Source organism: Urocampus carinirostris, chromosome 3 (genome assembly GCF_059441175.1).
Source record: "Urocampus carinirostris isolate Australia breed hairy pipefish chromosome 3, RoL_Ucar_1.0, whole genome shotgun sequence".
NCBI classification, from domain to species: domain Eukaryota; kingdom Metazoa; phylum Chordata; class Actinopteri; order Syngnathiformes; family Syngnathidae; genus Urocampus; species Urocampus carinirostris.
Window position 1 is genome coordinate 49,145,679 of NC_142351.1, and position 19,225 is coordinate 49,164,903.

Below are 19,225 nucleotides of genomic sequence, written 5' to 3' on the forward strand. Positions count from 1 at the left end.
AGCGGCCAATTGGAAACCCGGAAAAGCGTGCGTGTAGATGACGTCATAAAGGCGCACAGACATTCTATGGAGTCAGGATATGTTTTAAATTGTAACATTTGAAAAAGTTTTGATACTCCATGACTTTTAATTACCAACCCTTACTTCCCCGCGACCCCAGTGAGGAAAGGCAGTTTGGAGAATAAATGAACGGATAACTTTTACGTTAAATTGAAGGCTCAGGGTCCATATCTGTCCTCTTGATAATTTTTGGGGCCCACTTCAATATACATGCCAACAATATGACATTAAAAAGTGGTATATGTGCTTGTTTTGAAAAAGCAGTAGATTTAAAAAAAACATGTAGTCATTTTAAAGGGGTGGGAGTGTGGGGGTGGAAGTTTGTCCTACACGTAAAGCGGTAGTGTATGCTTAAGGGGACAGTGTGTATTATTTAGTTCCTTTTAGTGCATGGATTTTAAAAAAACATCCAAAAAACCTTCTTGAATTAAAAAAGAAGAAATAATACACTCTCACATTAAAACACGACCCTCCCTCCCCCTTTCTCCATTCCTCCTATCTAATGTGTTCTGCCCTGAACAGCTTTGCTTGAAGATAAAAGCAGATAGGCGCGGCGGGGGAAAAGTTATAAGGGCTCTTTGAACTATGTCAGGCATTGTTAAACATAATTAAAAGAATATTCTACTTTCAACCTTTTAACACACAACACCTTTAAACACAAGCGAAACTATATGAACTATGGAATGAGCATGCAATTTTTCAAACACTCGTATGTCGAGAAAATTGCATTTATTTTTCATTTCATGAGCCTAACCAATGGGGAACTAACAGAATTGTCCACCTTCTTGCTGCTATGTTTACCCTAAAAAACAAAACCCGCAACAAGTAAATGAGAACACTAACAGTCACTTTCAATCTTTGTAGTTTGTATACTTCCCTGTGCTTTTCAGCACTCGTTTTGTTTGCACAATGCAATACATTAACATCTAGTGGTCGAATAATACACACTTTCCTTTAAAGAAAACAAGGTGTGTTTACTCCGTGTTACTGCTTTGATTTGATTATTTCAGTGGGGCAATTTTCTGCTAAACTATCTCACTTTACAGATAAGTCCTTCCATCCATTATCTGTAACCGCTTATCCTTAGTAGGGTCATGGGGGTGCTGGAGCCCATCGCAACTATCTTTGGGCAGTGGGCAGGGGACACCCTGAACTGGTTGCCAGCCAATCGCAGGGCAGATAAGTCCTGATTTTCCTAAATTTTAAATTTCTTCCCTCCAGTCTCAACATAAATATTACAGTACTCATTATATACATATATACAGGGTTGGGTAGGGTTACTATAACTTCATTACTTTCAATTACTTTTGGATTACTTCAATACCAAATATGCTAATAAAAGACAAAAGAAACTAAATATGAATACAATTACTAAATTTTGTGCAGACTTGGGGAGTAACGGAACACATGGAACGGCAAAAATGATGTTGGCAAGCTGTTTGGATATATTTTCATTTTGTTTCTGTCGCATTTTATGTTAGTTTTGCCGGAGATCAAAGAGATCAAAGCCAGGAGAGAAAGCTTACCATGTGTTGTGAGTCATAATTTTATAACCGCAAAATTATTTAATTTTATTATACTATGTGAAGAAAACGCTTTCTTTGTTGACAGATAAAGCTGTTAACAAAAAGCATCTTTACTCAGCATTCTCTAGCATACTAGTTCTCAACTGGTCTGACTTGAGGACCCACCATTGCACCCTAATGACAGGCTGCCACCTTTAAATCTATCGAATGAAAGGATTTTGCACTTTAAAGCTGGGATAGAACTTATTCATTTTTAAATGTTTCAATTTTATTATTTTTCACAAAAATCCAAATGTCCCACAAAACCAAATTTGAATTCAATTACCGTATATACAGTACACAAATATAGGCCTCCATAAGTGACCCCCTAAAAATGCTTTAGAATAACAGCATACTAAATAAGTTCTTATTTTAAAATGTGTACAAAGATAATTAAAAATTAAAAATCAACATACTGGTGAAAAGATAAAAATAAAACATTTTTAAATCATTTTCTCTACCTTTAAGCAGTGCTTAAATGGCAGATACTCATACAATGTTTCCGTATTTTGCAATCATTTCTTTCTTCGAGACGATCGTTGTTGTCACTGTTTTCCACTTTTCCTTCTCCTTATCCATAACTTTCTTCGAACCCATTTTAATGGGCAGAAAAGGAAATGAAATAAACAAAATAACAATAAAATTAGATGTGTTCTCTCTTAAATACAGACGCTCCCCTACTTACGACCATACGACTTACGAAATACGGTAGATACGAACATTTTTTTCGGGATGTTGAAAAATATCCGGACATTGTTGTAATTTGGATTTTGTATTGTGTGCACCTTTTTTCTGAATACAGGACATTACTGTAGTGCTTCTTTCCGCCGCTCCCGGCCTGTGGCACTGTGGGAGGTCACCCAGCATCCACCCGGAAGAAGAAATCCGCTTCCTCTTCCTGGTTTGTGTGTAAACATTCTATACTGTATCTGCTAATAACTTGGACATTTCTATTGTTTAATATCTCGCGCATCCATTCAATATGGTTGGTGTAACGTGTAAGGAAGAGGCGAGCCATTTCATTTGAAATGAAAGTGGAATATGGAAGCCTATTGCTGTTGAGAAAATAGTTGGATTGCTTTTTTTCAGCAACTTTCTACAACGGGAGAGGAACTCTTGAAGCTCATCTTCCAAAAGTAGGTTAAACTTAACTTTATTTATCTTTTTTGAGCATATTGAGCATTTTTTAGTACAAAACAATACAGGTTACTTATACAAATCCTAAACATACTCATATTAACTTTAAACATACATTCCATACAAAATATAGCACTGAAGCATCTTACGAATGATCGTCCGGAAACTATCTCGTTCATGAGTAGGGCAGCGTCCGTACACGGATTGACTGAACACAAAAAAGAAATCGAGGAGGGCATTATCACAATTTAGTGTTTAAGGGACAGTGTGTAATATTTAGTGCCTCCTAGTGGTACAACAAAACTTTCATTCAGTAAAAAAAATACAAACATATATTTGAATATTAGACAAAAAACATTAACTATTATACCATTGTTAATTTTTGATAAAAAAGAAAAAAACAATTTGAGAAATTTGTATTTCTTTTACACCGTGGAACCCCCACTTATGTCGATGCCATGATCGTCCGGCATCCTGCCGCCATGCTCTGCCATGTATCACCGACAACATAGTGCCATCTAGTGGTAAAATATTACACATTGACGCTTTAAGGGGTGTAATCCAGCCCCATTGTTTTTTCTTCTTCTTAGCATTATGCCGAGGCAAAGGCCTCTGACCCTCTAAAACAGGTCCGCCACCCACTTTTGGGTCCAGACCCACCAGTTGAGAAACACTGGTTTTTGGGTTGGACTTGGTCGTAAAAGCCGTCTATGTTGTGTACAGTAAATGGCTCTCCGTGTCCAAAGGTTACAACGATTGTCCTACATTGTCAATCCTATTATGCCGTGTGTTTGATTTGTGGGAAATACAGTCTGAAATCAGATTGACCTGTTTTCAAATGTAAATGTTCAATTGTTCAAACTCCTCACGATTAGCGCCTGCCATGAACTGATCTTTAATTCCACTAGTGAAGAAAATACATTTTTTTATGAATAGTTTATTAAAAGTGTGTTAGGGAATATGGATGGAAAATAAACATCAAGTCACCAAATCAAATTCTAGATGCAAATACAATTACAATGATAAACAGTATGAGCAAATCAGACGCTGGTATGCGCATGCGTGAAATTGCTCAGCAATGTGTTCTGGCTGCTTGTTTAAATGTAAACATTGATGTGTAAGACAGGCTTGACCTAGCTGATGGTGATGACCTTTAAGTATCACGCCAAGGACAAACCGACACTCTGTTAGATTTCTTAAGATTTCTTAAATTGAAACGGCCATTTTCCAGGTTTATTGAGAAGCATGTAATAAAAAGCACAAGGAAGAATACAAACTACTGAGACTCAAAGTCACCGAACAGCACAATCTTTCTCCGAGTATTTTTTGTCCTGCCTCTTGCGAGGTCTTTGGTTTTTGGGCTAGCCGTAGCAGCAAGATGCCGAACAATTATGTCAATCCCCTTTTGTCTAGGTTAAACCCATGTAATGTGAAATAAATGGTAGTTTCTCGACCTATGAGTATTTTTAAAAATGTTTTTTTTAATATGATAATTTGTGTATTTTTGCTTACTATCTAAATCTTTATTGGCTTTTTAATGAGTGTTTTTACTTACCAGGAGGTGCTAAATAATACACACTGTCAATTTCATAATTATTTTAAGAAATACTTTTCGTATGATAACAACGTGAGCAAGGCTCTTCCCCCTGAGATTCGATCTGCAACCTTAGTGGGACTGTTTAAATATAGGCTTAAAACACACTTCTATTCTACAGCATATGAATAACCTATAATTCATGTTGACAATATCTGTGTATTATTTGTTATTGCAACATCCATTGCAGCCTGGTCATCCTGGAAGGGGGGGTTACCTCATGTGTAGTCCCTTCTCAAGGTTTCTTCATTTTCCTCACGTTGAGGTTTTTGAGTTTTTCCTTCATGTTTTCCTACATGTTTTCCCTCATGTAGGTTTTAGATCAGGGAATGGTGTAATAATAGTATGTAGTCCGTGTAGCCCTTTTTAGACTCCTTGTGGTAAAGGGCTATACAAATGAAAATGACTTGACTTGACCTGACATTTGCTATATAAGATCATTCTGCTCACTGTATAATTTCTCTTATGTCACAGCATTCGAATGTTCTTAACAAATAGCATTATTTTTGTATTTGAACCTTTTTTAAACTATTTAGTTTACCTCTATAAAAATAATATATTTTCAATTTTTCCCCCTTTGATCGTTAAAAAATTAAAATAAATACAATAATGCTTCATATTAGAATAATCATCTGCCATCAAAGTAAGATTTTCACATTTTATCTCTTAATGTGTGGAAACAGTCGTCAAAAACTGAACAACCGCTAATGACAGATGATTGAGAGAAGGACATGTTCCACCTTTCAATAGTGTTTGGTAACCTTGGCACACGGAGTAAATTGCTCTACCTATTGGATAAGTGAGGAGCCTATAAAGCATTTGAAAGTGGGGTTGAGTGATGGCAAAAAACAAAAACTTGTCGGATTTTAATGATTTCTTCACCAAAAGCTCCAAAATCTTAAGCTAACAACTGCTGATGGTTTCATTACGCCTATATAGAAAGTTAGAAAAGTTTGAAGGGGGGTTTTGGGTAAACCTTATATATTGATCATTAACCGGTAGTTATTCGATTCTAAGCAATAAGAGAATTAGTGAAAGTTGGACTGTTAGGACCAAAACAGATCCAATTGGAGCTTATCCAAAACACCTTGGGTCTTTGTCCTTTTGCCCTTCAAACAAGAAATATTTTGTGGCTCAGTATATGCTTGTGACCCATGTTTCTATTAAAAACAAATAAATAGCCATCTATCTTTAAGACCCCTCTTAAAGAAAAACTACAAATGTCAAAATCTCCATCAATAGTACTCTTGCGAGGGAAAGCCAGAGACAGCAGAATCAGCAATGATCACCTGCTACCTACAAGCTTTTCTCTGCTTGTGTACATAATAAAAATGCATTGCTTTGAGGGTTTGTGTGTAAGCCGGGCGTGTGGGTGGTGCGGGCAAGAAATGGAATCCTGCAACTTTAGTCCAAGCGATTTGGTGAGTTTGAGACTTCCTTGTTTAACCATTTCATAGTATTGTGTTATCATAAGCGCAGAATTTGCAGTTTTTTTGGTCTTAATCCAACTTTTTTCCCCCGATTGTGAGCATATGTGTGATTTATGCTTATATTAGCAATTATGATCTTGAGGAAAACAAAACAGAATTTATGATTGGACTGAACCACCATTTAAAAACCAAACAAGGAAAATATATCGAGATCCATTTAGTGATACATATTTTGGTGTTTTTTTCCTCGTGTGAAAAATAGCATTGTCACAGAACATTATATAGAGTAGCAGTAACCTGAGGCGAGCCTCGCATCTATCGCGACACAGTTAGATTTACAAATGAAGAAACCTACACCGTATTCATCATTTTATTGGCAAAGCAAGAAGGCAATGAGAAATTTTAGCACAGGAAAAGTATGGTATACAGGCAAACTTCTTCAAATATCTTGCAAAAGCTGTCACAGTTGCCATGGCGCCCAATTGGCGCCAGCTGCGGCTCGTTGACAGATTGGCTTCCCTTCTATTTAAGCTCAGTACTCTCACTCACCCTTTGTCAGTCCGTCAATGAACCTCTGCCTCGCAAAACGTGGGTTTTGACCCTGCCTGCGTTTCCTGTCCAGTATTGTTTCCATCGATTTTGTCCTCTTTAATATCGATCTCCAGTTTCGTTGTCGTCTAGTTTGTCCTGTTTACTTTCGATATCCAGTTTTAATATCAATCTTGTCTGTCCCGTCCTGTCCTGTATCGCTCCATCTGTCCGATATCTGCTTGAGCAATTGGTATCGATCTCGTCGGCCTCTGCCTTCCCTTTCATTTAACACCAGACTGCTGCCTTACGTCTTCGCCCAACGATCGCCGAATCACTGGCGTTTCGGTTAACGTGCCTTATTGCCCCATTTCCTGTAAAATAAAAACTTGTGTGAGAAACGTCACACATTTGGGTTCTCCTCCGGTTCCTGACAGAAGCTCCTAATTGTAATGTCTGAAGGGAGAAAATTAAATTGGGATTTCTTTTTTTTTTTTTTTAAATAAGATTACTATCATGAAAGTTTAAGGTAGAGAAAGTCTATTTACACCTAAACTCTCATGAAATTTGGGGTGTATTCCTGCATTATTTCTCAATATTATATTGCTTATTCTCTAAAATCACTAGCAAAACACATGAATGAAAATCTCTAAAGGTCTGTTATGTATGTGATGCTCATTTTTTGCTTTTATCAAAACACCTTGCTGTATAGTTCTTATATTTTTTTGCCATTAAAGTCCAAAGCGCTGAGTTTCATTTGCCATTACATGAATCCCTCTTTTAAAAAACTCCACTTTTGATTTCTTAATTTTATTTTTTAGAAGCTCATCACGCTTCATGCACTCAACTACTATAGAGCGCGCCATATAGAAATGTCAATTGTCTTTTTCGAGCCAAGGCCAGCACATAATGCCTGAGGTTCAATTATTGACAGATTCATTATGGGAGAGTAAAAGCCCATGCTCAAAAGAACTTGGTTAATGTGTAGAGTTTTAAAAGAATCTTTGGCTACGTTCAACTTTTCAACAGTGCCTAAAAGGCATCAAACGTGCAAAACAAACATGAATGCTGAGGGTGTCTTCAGTGGTTTCCAGATTACACCCTCGAGTGGAAAAATTGCTGATAATGGAAGGGTGAAAGGGGTAAATATTTAAGCTTCCGGTTGTCTAACACAACTACAAAAAAGGCACCATCTCTTCCTTCTTTTTTAAAGTATTTTTGTTTTGTTCATAGATTTTTGTGGATGGATGCCTTGATGGATGGATGGATTGCATGAAAAAACTTGCTTCAAAGCTTGGAACAATCCCCTGCCTGGGTCCATTTGACCCATTTTTCTGCGTCAACCCAACAACCCAATTATTTCACTCTTCATTATTCAATGATGCAATTCAGGGAGTTGTTTTCTGCAACAAAAATCATCTCTCCCAGACGATTCTTTTTAAAAAAACAAAACAAACAAAAACAACCAAAACATCACACAATTTTTGCTGGGGTTTTTTCCACAAAACAACACAGGACGTTGGGTCAAATCAACCCAATTATTGGGTTGATCTATTTTTGACTCAAACTTGGGTTATTTTTAACCCAGCCAATTTTAAAGTGATGGCTGTCTGGCTGTCTGGCTGGCTGTCTGGCTGGCTGTCTGTCTGGCTGGCTGTCTGGCTGTCTGGTTGGCTGACTGTCTGGCTGGCTGGCTGGCTGTCTGTCTGGCTGGCTGTCTGTCTGGCTGACTGGTTGTCTGGCTGGCTGGCTGGCTGGATGGATGGATGGATGGATGAATGAATGGACTGATGCATCACTCTAAAAACACTTAGGTCAAAAATTTAACCAACCTAATACCTGACTGAATTTGACTATTTTCTCTGGACAAATTCAGCCATATTGACATGAACTTTTCAGAATAAAATGAACCAATTTTGAGGTTGTCATTTTCAACAAAAATCCTCTCTTGTTGAATTCTTTTGTCCAAAAAACTAAAAGGTTACAAAAATTTCGTGGAGGTCTTTTCTGCAAAACAAACCAAGACATTGGGTCGAATCAACCCAAAAACTGGGGTGGTCCATTTTTGACCCCAACTTATTTTTTTAACCCAAAAGTTTTAGAATGTGGATGAATGGATGGGCAAACGGCCAGATGAATAATATTTATTTACTCCTGTGTGGCCGAGGGTGCAAAGTGTTGCTGTTTTCAGTTCCTTGCAAAAATCACAAATGTACTCTTCTACATTGTTATTTATTAAAGCATTTACACACAAGAGAAAAATGTTGGGATCACGATTCATGGTTCACGGATCCCTTTACTTCACGGGTCCACCAATGAGGACACAACTCTGGACAGCCTTCTCCACTGTTGATGGCCTTTAGCCTGTTATTGGGTCGTGGCAAAGTTGGCACCGGTCCATCCCTTAATGCTTTCGGTCCAGTTCTTTTTCAGCCTTCCTCTTCTCCTGTCCCTTTGGACTGAGCCCTGGAGGATGATTTTGGTCAGTCCTGATGATCTTGTGATGTGACCACACCACTAAAGTTTCCATCTGCGCACAGTTGACAGCAGTTCTTCGTAGAGTCCAATGTGCTCTCTGATGGTGTTGCACACCGTAGCTGATGTCTAGAAGTTTCCTGTAGCATCGCATATAGTCGTTTAAAAAAAATTCATGTTTTTTAGATGCAAACAGAGAATTTTGTCTACCTGTAAATACTACCACTTCAAAGGGATAGTGTGTATTTTTTGACCGCTAGATGTCACATTATTGTAGTGCAAAGGAAAATTAGTGCTCAAGAGCGAGTGGAAGAATACAAATTGACCAAAATGCACCATTTTACTTTCATTTTTTTGCCCAGCCTTTTTTGAGTTTTTCTGGGTACCCATAGCAAGAAAGCAGACAACGTCATTTCATGTTACGTAAAGTAAATGCTTGTTTCTAAACCTAGGACGATTTTAAAAAATGCATCTTTTTTGATGGTTTATGTATTGTTGTTTATTATTTAAATTATTATTATATTTTATTAATACATGTTTTTACTACTAGGAGGTGCTAAATAACACACTGTCTTTCACTTTAACCCATAAGTCAATACACACTTTTTTTTTTTTAATTCAATTCTAGCTATCATTCAGAGTCATCCATCCATTATCTGCACTTCTTATCCTCAGTAGGGTCGCTGGGGTGCTGGAGCCCATCCCAGCCATCTCCACGCAGTGGGCAGGGGACACCCTGAACTGGTTGCCAACCAATCGCAGGGCACACAGGGACAGACAACTCATTCGCTCATTCACACCTAGGGACAATTTGGACCGGCCAATCCACCTGAAATGCATGTTTTTGGAATGTGGGAGGAAACCGGAGTGCCCGGAGGAAACCCACGCAAGCACGGGGAGAACATACAAACTCTGCACAGGAAGTCTGGAGCTGGATTTGAACCCACCACAGGTTCCCATGACATGAATTGTGCCGCACAAGCGCTAACCACTGCGCCGCCGTGCTGCCCTGTATATATATATATATATATATATATATATATATATATATATATATATATATATATATATATATATTTATATTTATTTATTTATTTATTATACAAAAAAACTCTTCCTCAACCCTGGTGCTGGAGCCCATCCCAGCCATCTTTGGAAGTGGGCAGGGGACACCAGTCGCAGGACACACAGAGAGACAGACAGCTCACTCGCTCATTCACACCTAGGGACCATTTGGACCAGCTAAATAAACTCACATGCATGTTTTTGGAATGTGGGAGGAAACTGGACTGCCCATTGGGATCAAGAGATCGCAGGTTCGATTCCCGGCTCCTCCATGTTATATGTCGAAGTTTCCTTGGGCAAGACACCTAATCACTAATGCCCCCAATAAGTAGGTCGGCGCCTTGCATGGCTGCATGGCCGCTATTGGTGTGTGAGTGTGTGTGTGAATGGGTAAGTGTGAAGCACATTGTAAAGCGCTTTGGGAGGTCTTCATTGACTTGAAAAGCGCTATATAAAATGCAGACGATTTAACCCACTCAAGCACGGGGAGAACATGCAAACTCCGCACAGGAAGGTTGGTAGCTGAATTTGAACTGATGACCTCAAAACTGTACCGCGGACGCGTTGACCACTCAGCTGCCGTGCCGCCGTTATTCAGAGTCAAGAGATCAATTAATTGGAAATCTCATTTCATCAAAGCAACTTTTTAACTTCTTATACAGTTGATGTTACTTTTCTGATGTACTAGTTCTGAAAATACTGCGAGACCAGATTGAACTTGAGTCAACAGATAGTATATTCATCAGTAGTATTTCTGGTTCAGACTTGTGGTGGTGTGGTAAGAATTAGGCAATTAAATAAAAGAAAAACGAGTGGTCATTTCCAAACATTTTCTTCCCCGCTCCACAATATATCAAAACTACGCCCTTTGGATGTCAAACAAAGACTCGGTGTTGAAAGTTGTTGTGGTAGTTAAAATAAAAACACGGTGCCTTAAGTTTTATAAACGCGACCTCATTTTCACATTCCATGTTCTTTGTTCTGGATTGGAGGTTGCTTGTGAGTCAGCGGAACTTCTTCAATCTTAACTTAGTTTTACGCTCCTGGGGTTGAAACGGACAGTCTTGCGAAACATTTGGTTACAAATTAATCTACATCTCACTCACATTAGCGGCCACATACACCAGTCCAAAGTTTAGCCCTCAATCCTTCCAATAATTCATGTGATAGTTAATATTTGAGAGGGATAGAGCCAAAAGCCACTGTAGTTTACTGCGGCCCTTTTGAACGTGACACCCTCAATATAGTTACGTAGCCCCAAAACAGAGGTTATGAAACCCAGACACAAAGAGGAAACATGCTGCTCAAGGAAACGGTTCAGCAATTTGGGAAACCACTCGGACATGCAGTTTGCAGCGTAATGCACATGACTGAACAAAGACGCATAAACATTGGCTGGCGAAAAAGATCATGTACTTTAAGTTTATTAAGAGATTTTTTTCGAGTAGTTATACTGTATATCTTAATATTAACACAGGAAAACAAAAGAAGGCCGAAAAAACAAAACTGCTGAGTTGTGAAGCAACAGCAGTTAACTGTTAAGCGGTGGGCTGTGCATTTCTCACATAGGCCTTTAGTGATGTGTGGTTTACGAACCAACTGGCTTTGTGAGCTGGTTTTTGGGAGTGATCGACAGGAGCCGGCTCCCCTCCTATCGAGAGCCGGTTCCTGTCCAGACGTTTTTTTTCTTATGTGACCCGTCAACATACATGTTTTTCTTCAGGAATTCTATGTTCTTGACTGTAAATTGAGTATAAAGAAGGTTCAAGTCGTTTTACAACTTACTTTTTTTGTGCACCTGTAAATATTTGTATGTATATTTCCTATGTTATCTAGGGACAATGTGTCTTAGATAACAAATGTAAAGTTTGTTCTTGAATTTCATAGTTATTTTTTTGTTGCACAGAAAATTCAATATTTTTAGTTAACATTTTGTTCTGTGTTTTTCAGAGTTACTTGACATTAAAAATATTTAGTATAAAAAGTTCAAAGTTTAAAATAATTAAAAGTTAACTGTAGAGTGAAAAAATGAATGCTATAACTGTTAAGTTACTTACCAACCCGGTCCTCTAGAGAAAATGTGGCTCTCAATGACCGTGTTGTCCACCTCTGATTTAGTAGGATAATAGATTTTAGACTTTGGTGCATTTCCGTCCCTGGCTGATGTTTCCTTGGAGGCCTTGATTTTACCAACTCCAAATCTGATTGGCTAAATCAACAGTTTCATTGCCACTTCTTATGCCTCAGTGTCATGAACCAGGAACGGAGACGGGACCCAATTGCGTTCGTTTACTCAGTTTTATTCAGAAGAGAAAAGAGGACTTGCATCCACGATCCGATGATTGTCGGTCACGGGTTGCAGATAGCTGGAACGCGTAAGTGGCACTTCCGTGTCGAGCGAAGGTAGTCGTTGACGGCAAGAAAAACAGGTCGATCGCCGCGGCGGAGGAGCAAAGACATAAACGGGTCCAGAAAGTAGGTCGGCAATGGGTATCAGACAGAAAACTGGGCAGGATAGAGTCGGAGAGTCACAAAAGCTTGCTTAGCTGTGAGAATAGGTTAGCAGACGATCATATGAGTTCTTTCAGGTAGACGGGAGTTTAAAAAGTTTAAAAAGAGTCCAACAGCCAATCAGGGACCGTGGCTGTTGGGGCCAACGGAGCAGCCTCAGGTGTCCCGCATCAGTAATCATGACACCCAGGAAGGCTTGAGATCTGCTTGGAGAAGGTTCTGGGCAGATTTCTGAGGTTGGCAAAGAGTAATGGGTGAAATGTGATTGGTTAAATGCTTAAATATGTAAGCACACATATTGAAGCAGCGCAACCAGATGGGAAAGCGATGAAAAGAACCTGACAGACAATTTGGAATCATTTAATAAGTATTCATGGACAAAATAAAATTACATCACATGATTCAGATAGAGAATGCCTCTTTTTTTGTCCTTTCCGGCTACCTTGCTGGTAGCGAAATGATGGAGAAGAATGAACCGAAATAAGTCGGGGGACTAGCACCTGGACCTGAAGCATCATCTGCATCGACCAGCTGGCTGAGACCGAAAGCTGCGTCGTTGCAGTCTCGGACTTTTTGAACAACTTTACACATTACCTATCTTTATTGTTGATTTTGACAACATTCTGTGTATTGTTGCCTAATAGATGCAGCCTGGTCATCTTGGAAGGGAGATTACCACTTGTGTGGCTCCTTCTCAATGCTTCTTATTTTCGTCCTGCTGAGGTTTTTGAGTTTTTCCTTACCCGCATGTAGGTTTTTATATCAGGGGATGGTTCCATTGTTCTGTGCAGCCCTTTGAGACACTTTTAGATTAAGGGCTGTACAAATAAATTTGACTTTACTTGACTTGGCCTTGCAGGGACTTACTTCCCACTACTGGATCCGTTTACCAAAACCTCATGCTTCCTAAACTGGCTGCCAGAGTCACACTTTTAATCTCCTTGTTCACAATTAATTACGCCTTAGTTATGTTTAAGGATTACTTCAACGACTAAAGCATTCAGCTAGTTTTTTTTACCAAATCCTAAGCCTCAAAAAGCATGGTTAGCTTGTGAGCTAGCTCGTGGTACCCCGATGATGCAGCGACTGAGGATTCATTCCCAACCACATACATATATATATAATTTTTTAGCTCAAACCTCTAGAAATTGGCAGACAAGAGAAAGACACGACAAAAGAGAGGATTGCTTTTTTAAATGATTATAAAAATTCATTATAAATTCTCTGTGATTTTGTTAGTGCTAATAAAAACTTGCTGAGTTGCGCTTAGGGAGCTAGCATGTTTATCCACTGTCTTGCTGCTACAGGTACTTACAAAATGAGAAGAAAGATTGTGTGATTTGGTCATGTTGAGTTGCCGTATTTTGTATTCTTGCTTGTGCTTTGAAGCACTCGTTTTTGCTTGCACTACACAATACAACAAAATGTAGTGGTCAAATATTAAACAATATGTATCTAGGTAAAGCATTCAAACCGTTCCTTTTTGTTTATTTTATTTTGTATTTTACGTACACTTAAAAGCAAATATTTTTACTGCCGTTTACTGCCAAGTTAGCTGTCAAAGCTGTGAAAAGATTACAATTTTATCTTTGTTCAACATTTTTTTAATGTGCACAGCTGTTTTATATGTAAATACATTTCAAAAACAATTCTCAATACAACCTCATAATAACATGCCCGGAAACCTATAGGACAATGCATGCCCAATGTCCTTGTTTCTCTCAAGGTCATTTGGCCTGCCCCCTGTGAACACAGCAATATAAGTCACATAACCATTAACAGATGGTTTGACTGATGTGCGAAATATTCTGCCGTAAATCAGGCTTGTCTCCTGTCCTGCACTTTTCAGGGAAAAAAAACAACTCTAAATCGCCAATGTCTCATCCTGTATCAAATTTAAAAAAACTTGGACGGAAGTTAAACGCTTCAATTGAGACGACGACATTTGTATCACTGCTGTGAAGCGTAAGTCAATTGCGTTCAGTGTCAACATAGCCTGCATGTGTTTGTGTTTGCTTTTGAAATCTCACTACCACTTCAGCAGGTATTTTGACCTCTATACAATGGTGGCGGCCATTGCTCAAGAAAGAGACATTCAGCCAGCCTTCATTTTTGTCACTATGAAGAACCAAACAACCTTCCTGAATTTTCCAGACTATAAGGCGCACCTAAAACTTCAAATTGGCCAGAAATTTGAAAGTGCGCCTTATAACCCGGTGCACCTAATATGTGATTGGAAATGTACACAATTTTTATAGGTGTGCGTTACTATGCAATGTTCTATGGTATACTAACGTATCTGAGAATCACTTTTCATCGCTGACCCAAATGGCACAATATCATATGTAGGTGTGATGAGGCCAACCCTTGGGTGCCATATGAAAATCTCATTATCACACTATTTTTCCTTACCGTGCCAAAAACACTGATTTGCATGGTGCATTCTGTTCTCCATTCTGAAGTCTCACCACTTTTTCACCTGTGCGTCAGCAACGTTGCGGAGGACAGAAACAGAAAACAGAGTCTTTGAGCAAATTACTATAAGTGTATATACTATAAGTGTATAAAGAGCCAAATGTTTATACATGAATAAACATGGTCGTTTAATTATAGTCTCAGTGTATGAAAAATGAATGGTAATAAACTATTGATGCAAGTTCTTTAAGTTGCGTCCAAAAGAGGAGTCACCTTGCCTTTGCGGTAGCTCTGCACCACTTCCTGTCTTCCTTTAGTGTCCAGCCCTTATTTTCCTATGACAACTTCCTGCCTGCATCCGCATGACCTTGTCCCTGTTGCCACACCTGCAATTGTCTTCTCATGTGGCCACAATCACCTCTGCGGTAGACCTCGGCCCTCTTACCCTTGACTACAATACAATGCAGTAATGGTGGCGCGTTCGTGAACGAAACGGCTCTATGAGCCGGCTGTTTTTCTCTCTATATTTTCTCACTCACCTTTTTTCCTCTCTCTCTATTTTATCTCACTCTCTTCATTTTCCTCTCTTTTTCTCTGCCTATTTCTTTCTCTCTCCCTCCCTGTTTCTCACTCTCTTCATCTTTCTTTCTCACTTACTTTCTTTCTCTCTCTTTTCTTTTTTCTCTTGCTCTGTTGTTCTCTCGCTCTCCCTACCTTTCTGTTTTTGTCTCTCCGTATTCATCTATTTATCCCTCTCACTCTCTTTCGCTCTCTCTCCCTTTTTCTTGATTTTTCTCTCTATTCCTCTCGCTCACTTTCACTCCCCCCTTCTCTCTTTTGTTCTCTCTTCCTCCTTTTCTCCTTTGCTCTTTCTATCTTTCTCTCTCTCTCTTTCTGTCACTCTCTCTTCCTCTCTTTTCCACTCTTCCTATTTCCCTCAAAACTCTCTCCCTCCCTAACATACCTGTCTCCTCTATCCAGCTTTTCTTTCTCTTTATCTCAACCTTTGTTTTTCTGTCTATCTCTCTCCCTGTCTCAATGTCTCCTCCCTCTCTCTCTCTGTCCCCCTTTCCCTATTTCTCTTGGAACGCTCTCCCTCCCTAACCTATCCGTCTCCTCTATCCATCTTTTCTTTCTCTTTCTCTCTCACTCTTTGTCTTTCTCTATCTCTGTCCCCCTCTCTGTCTCTCTCTTTCTCTCTCTCACACACTCTGTTTCTCACTCTCTCTCCCCCTCTCTTTATTTATCTCAAAACTCTCTCCATCCCTGACCTACCTGTCTCCTCTATCCAACTTTTCTTTCTCTTTCTCTGTCTGACCCTTTGTCTTTCTCTTTCTCCGTCTCCCTCTCTTTCATTCTCTTTTTTTCCTTACTTTCTCCCTCTTTCGTTTTTTCCTTTGCTCTCTTTCTCTCTCTCTTTTTCTCTCTCTCGTTCTCTCTCTATTCTTCTTTTTTATATATCGGTCTCTTTCTCAAGCTCTCTTTCTTACTCTATTTCTCTCTTTGTCTTTTCAGAGAGCCGAGTCAAAAACTCCGGTCCACTAAAGAGAACCGGAATTTCCATCTCTACAATGCAGTATGGCTTTTAAAATTGCCCCTCACCCTATCCAAAATAGGAGCTGCATTAAACTCCGCCTCCTACTCCTCCTCTCTGTATATCACCTGAGTAGTGAACCAGGAAATCGAGTCTCTGCGGCAAGCGCAACGTCCTTCAAGCAATCTCCTTCAACTGAACTGGGATTTTTGCAGGCTCATTGTTACAGTCTCACGTCTATGTGGCGCGTGCGCATACATATACATTCATACACACTGGCAAGCTTTGTCAGCAGGTCCAGTGAAACGTGTTATCAGTGGCAACAGAATAATTGCACATACAAGACAGAATTTCACGAGAGAGGGAGAGAGAGAAGCAGGAAGCGAGAGCGGGCTTAGTGTCTCAGATTGCAGAGTCTTCAAAAGCAGACCTTGTCCTCCAAATGTCAGCGGTGATGGAAAAGTACCGTCACACCCGAAGCCGATAAAGCGTTGCGGACTAACTACTTCTTTCACTTTCAGTCTTCCTCAGAGCGGGGCCCAAATACTTGTGAACAAAATGTATCAGTGTTGAACATTTTTAATCACTGTCGGTACAATGTGAAACAATTGCAGAAAGCGCCATAAAAACGGAGTATTTTGTGACTTTTCAAAGTCAAAACTCTTTTGGTGTATTGTCTATACCAGGGGTGGTGAACAAGTTTGACACAAAGAGCCGAAATTTTTAACTGTGAGAGTCAAAGAGCCACACCACGCACTGACCGTTATTAGACGTAACCTACGCAGATGGTTGGCAGTCAGTTATGTGTCCGGAGCAGCATTAAAACAACAAATCTGCCAAATTAATTTCAAAATATTATTTCATCTCATCTCATCAGCCGTACCGCTTATCCTCATTAGGGTCGCGGGGGGGCTGGAGCCCATCCCAGCAATCTCCGGGCAGTGGGCAGGGGACACCCTGAATTGGTTGCCAGCCAATCGCAGGGCACACAGGGACAGACAACTCATTCGCTCTATTATTCTTTATTAACTCTGATGGATTCAAGTGTGTTTTAAGAGAGGGATTTGTCTTTACTAAAAGCAGACCTTTTCTTATTTTCACCATTTTCCTGTTACCCTGACAAATAAAAAAATATAAAAACGCAAGACGTCACTCTCCAGCACAACTCCCCCCATTCCGCCGACTGAATGTGTTCTGCCCCTATCAGCTTGGCTAATAGTAAGCAGATAGGCGCAATGGAAAATAAAGAATAAGGGCTCTTTGAACTCACTTGGGCATTTTTGATAAATACTTAACAGGGAATATATGGAACCTTTTTAGGGACATAAAAAACACACCCAACCTTTTAAAAAAGAAAACAATGAATCTGGTACCATGTGAAACAAGAGGTGGCTTTTGGTTTCAAAACATTTGTGACACATGCTAGCTACAGGTAATATTTAGAGTATTATTTTTTTTATCATTTTTTTTTCAACTGAAATCATTTTCATTTGCGGATATTTGATGCATTGGATCCGAAGTCTATCTTACTATCCGGGGGGCAATTGGGGCCCTTATGGATGATAGTTATGTCATCTCCCTCAAGGTGAGGATCATGTATGTAAAATATATAGACATTTCTCAACATATGAGTATTTAAAAAATGCAAATTTATATGATAATTCACATTGTTCTGCTAATTATTTAAATCAATGTATATATATTTTACCACTAAGAAACACTGAATAATATACGCATTCTCTTTAAGTGCAGCCCTAGAAGACTATGGATAATTAATTATTGACTGATTGATTAATTTTCACATTTATTATTAATATTACTATAAAGAATGAGATTTGAGAACACTCAAAGGTTCTTACCAGAGTTTTGGGGGGTAAAATCCCATTTGGCAAACCTCAGCCAGTCCCTTGCTTTGGCGGGCCTGCAAGTAAATTGAGTTTGAGACCCTTGCGTTAGATTTCGTTAACTTTGATTGGACTGAGGCGACATGGCGTATAAATGGTTAGCACATTTGCCCCACAGTTTAGAGGTCCACGGTTTAAATCCAGTTTTCATGTTCTCCCCATGCTGGAGTTTCCTCTCAAACACATGCTTTGAAAGTTGGAGTGCAAGTCAAAATTGTCGCTAGGAATGCGTGTGTGAGTTAAATGGTTGTACTTTTCTGTGTGCCCTGAGATTGGCTGGCAAACAGTCCATTGTGGCCCCTGCCAACTGGGATGGGCTCCAGCACCCCTGTGACCCTAGAGAGGATGAGCATCTGGAAAATGAATGAATGAATGGACTGACGTATTCGGACGAAAATTGTCAGTTGAATGAGAGCCCTTGTCCATGTATTCAAAAGAAGTCCATGTACAGTATACATTCACCAAAGAGCATTTGAGGGTCGACAGCGCATATAGTGTGTGTTCTAGTTATACATGACAAATGTGTCATGTTCATTAAAGGGACATTGTGTATTATTCTGCACCTTTTAGTGGTTAAAAGAAAATCTTTATTCATAAAAACAAAAATACTAATGATTTGAAGAATAAGCACAAATACATAAACTATCAAATAAGCGTGCATTTTTAAAATACTCGTACGTCGAGAATTTCACATTTATTTTACCAAATATGAAGTTCACCTAGAGTGAGCTGACATGATGGTCCGCCATCTTGGTGCTACGGCTACCCGAAAAAAAAACAAAAAATCTTGTGAAAGACTGGTCACATTAGGTGTCTATCGTTTGTTATTCTTCCTTGTAGTACTCATTCTCAGTCACACTACACAATACAGTCTTGTTTACCAATACACAAATCCCTCATGTGAGGCATATGCAACAGATTTTCCATAAAACAAAAATTATACGCATGGTTGTAACTCCCCCTTATCAACCTGTTAACACATTTAATCTAGTAGTCAAATATCACTC

General features: G+C 39.2%; 1 long non-coding RNA gene across 2 annotated transcripts; it reads right to left on the minus strand.

Moving 5' to 3' along the window:
• Positions 1 to 12,137: 12,137 nt before the first annotated feature.
• On the minus strand, positions 12,138 to 15,226 carry LOC148369945 (uncharacterized). Of its 2 annotated transcripts, none has more exons than XR_015849896.1 (3): positions 15,059 to 15,226; positions 14,778 to 14,844; positions 12,138 to 12,596 (listed from the first exon to the last, which is right to left on the minus strand). It is a non-coding gene; the product is annotated as an uncharacterized LOC148369945 (long non-coding RNA). The 2 variants fall into 2 exon arrangements; XR_015849897.1 differs by having other exon boundaries at positions 15,054 to 15,226.
• Between the last annotated feature and the right edge of the window lie 3,999 nt (positions 15,227 to 19,225).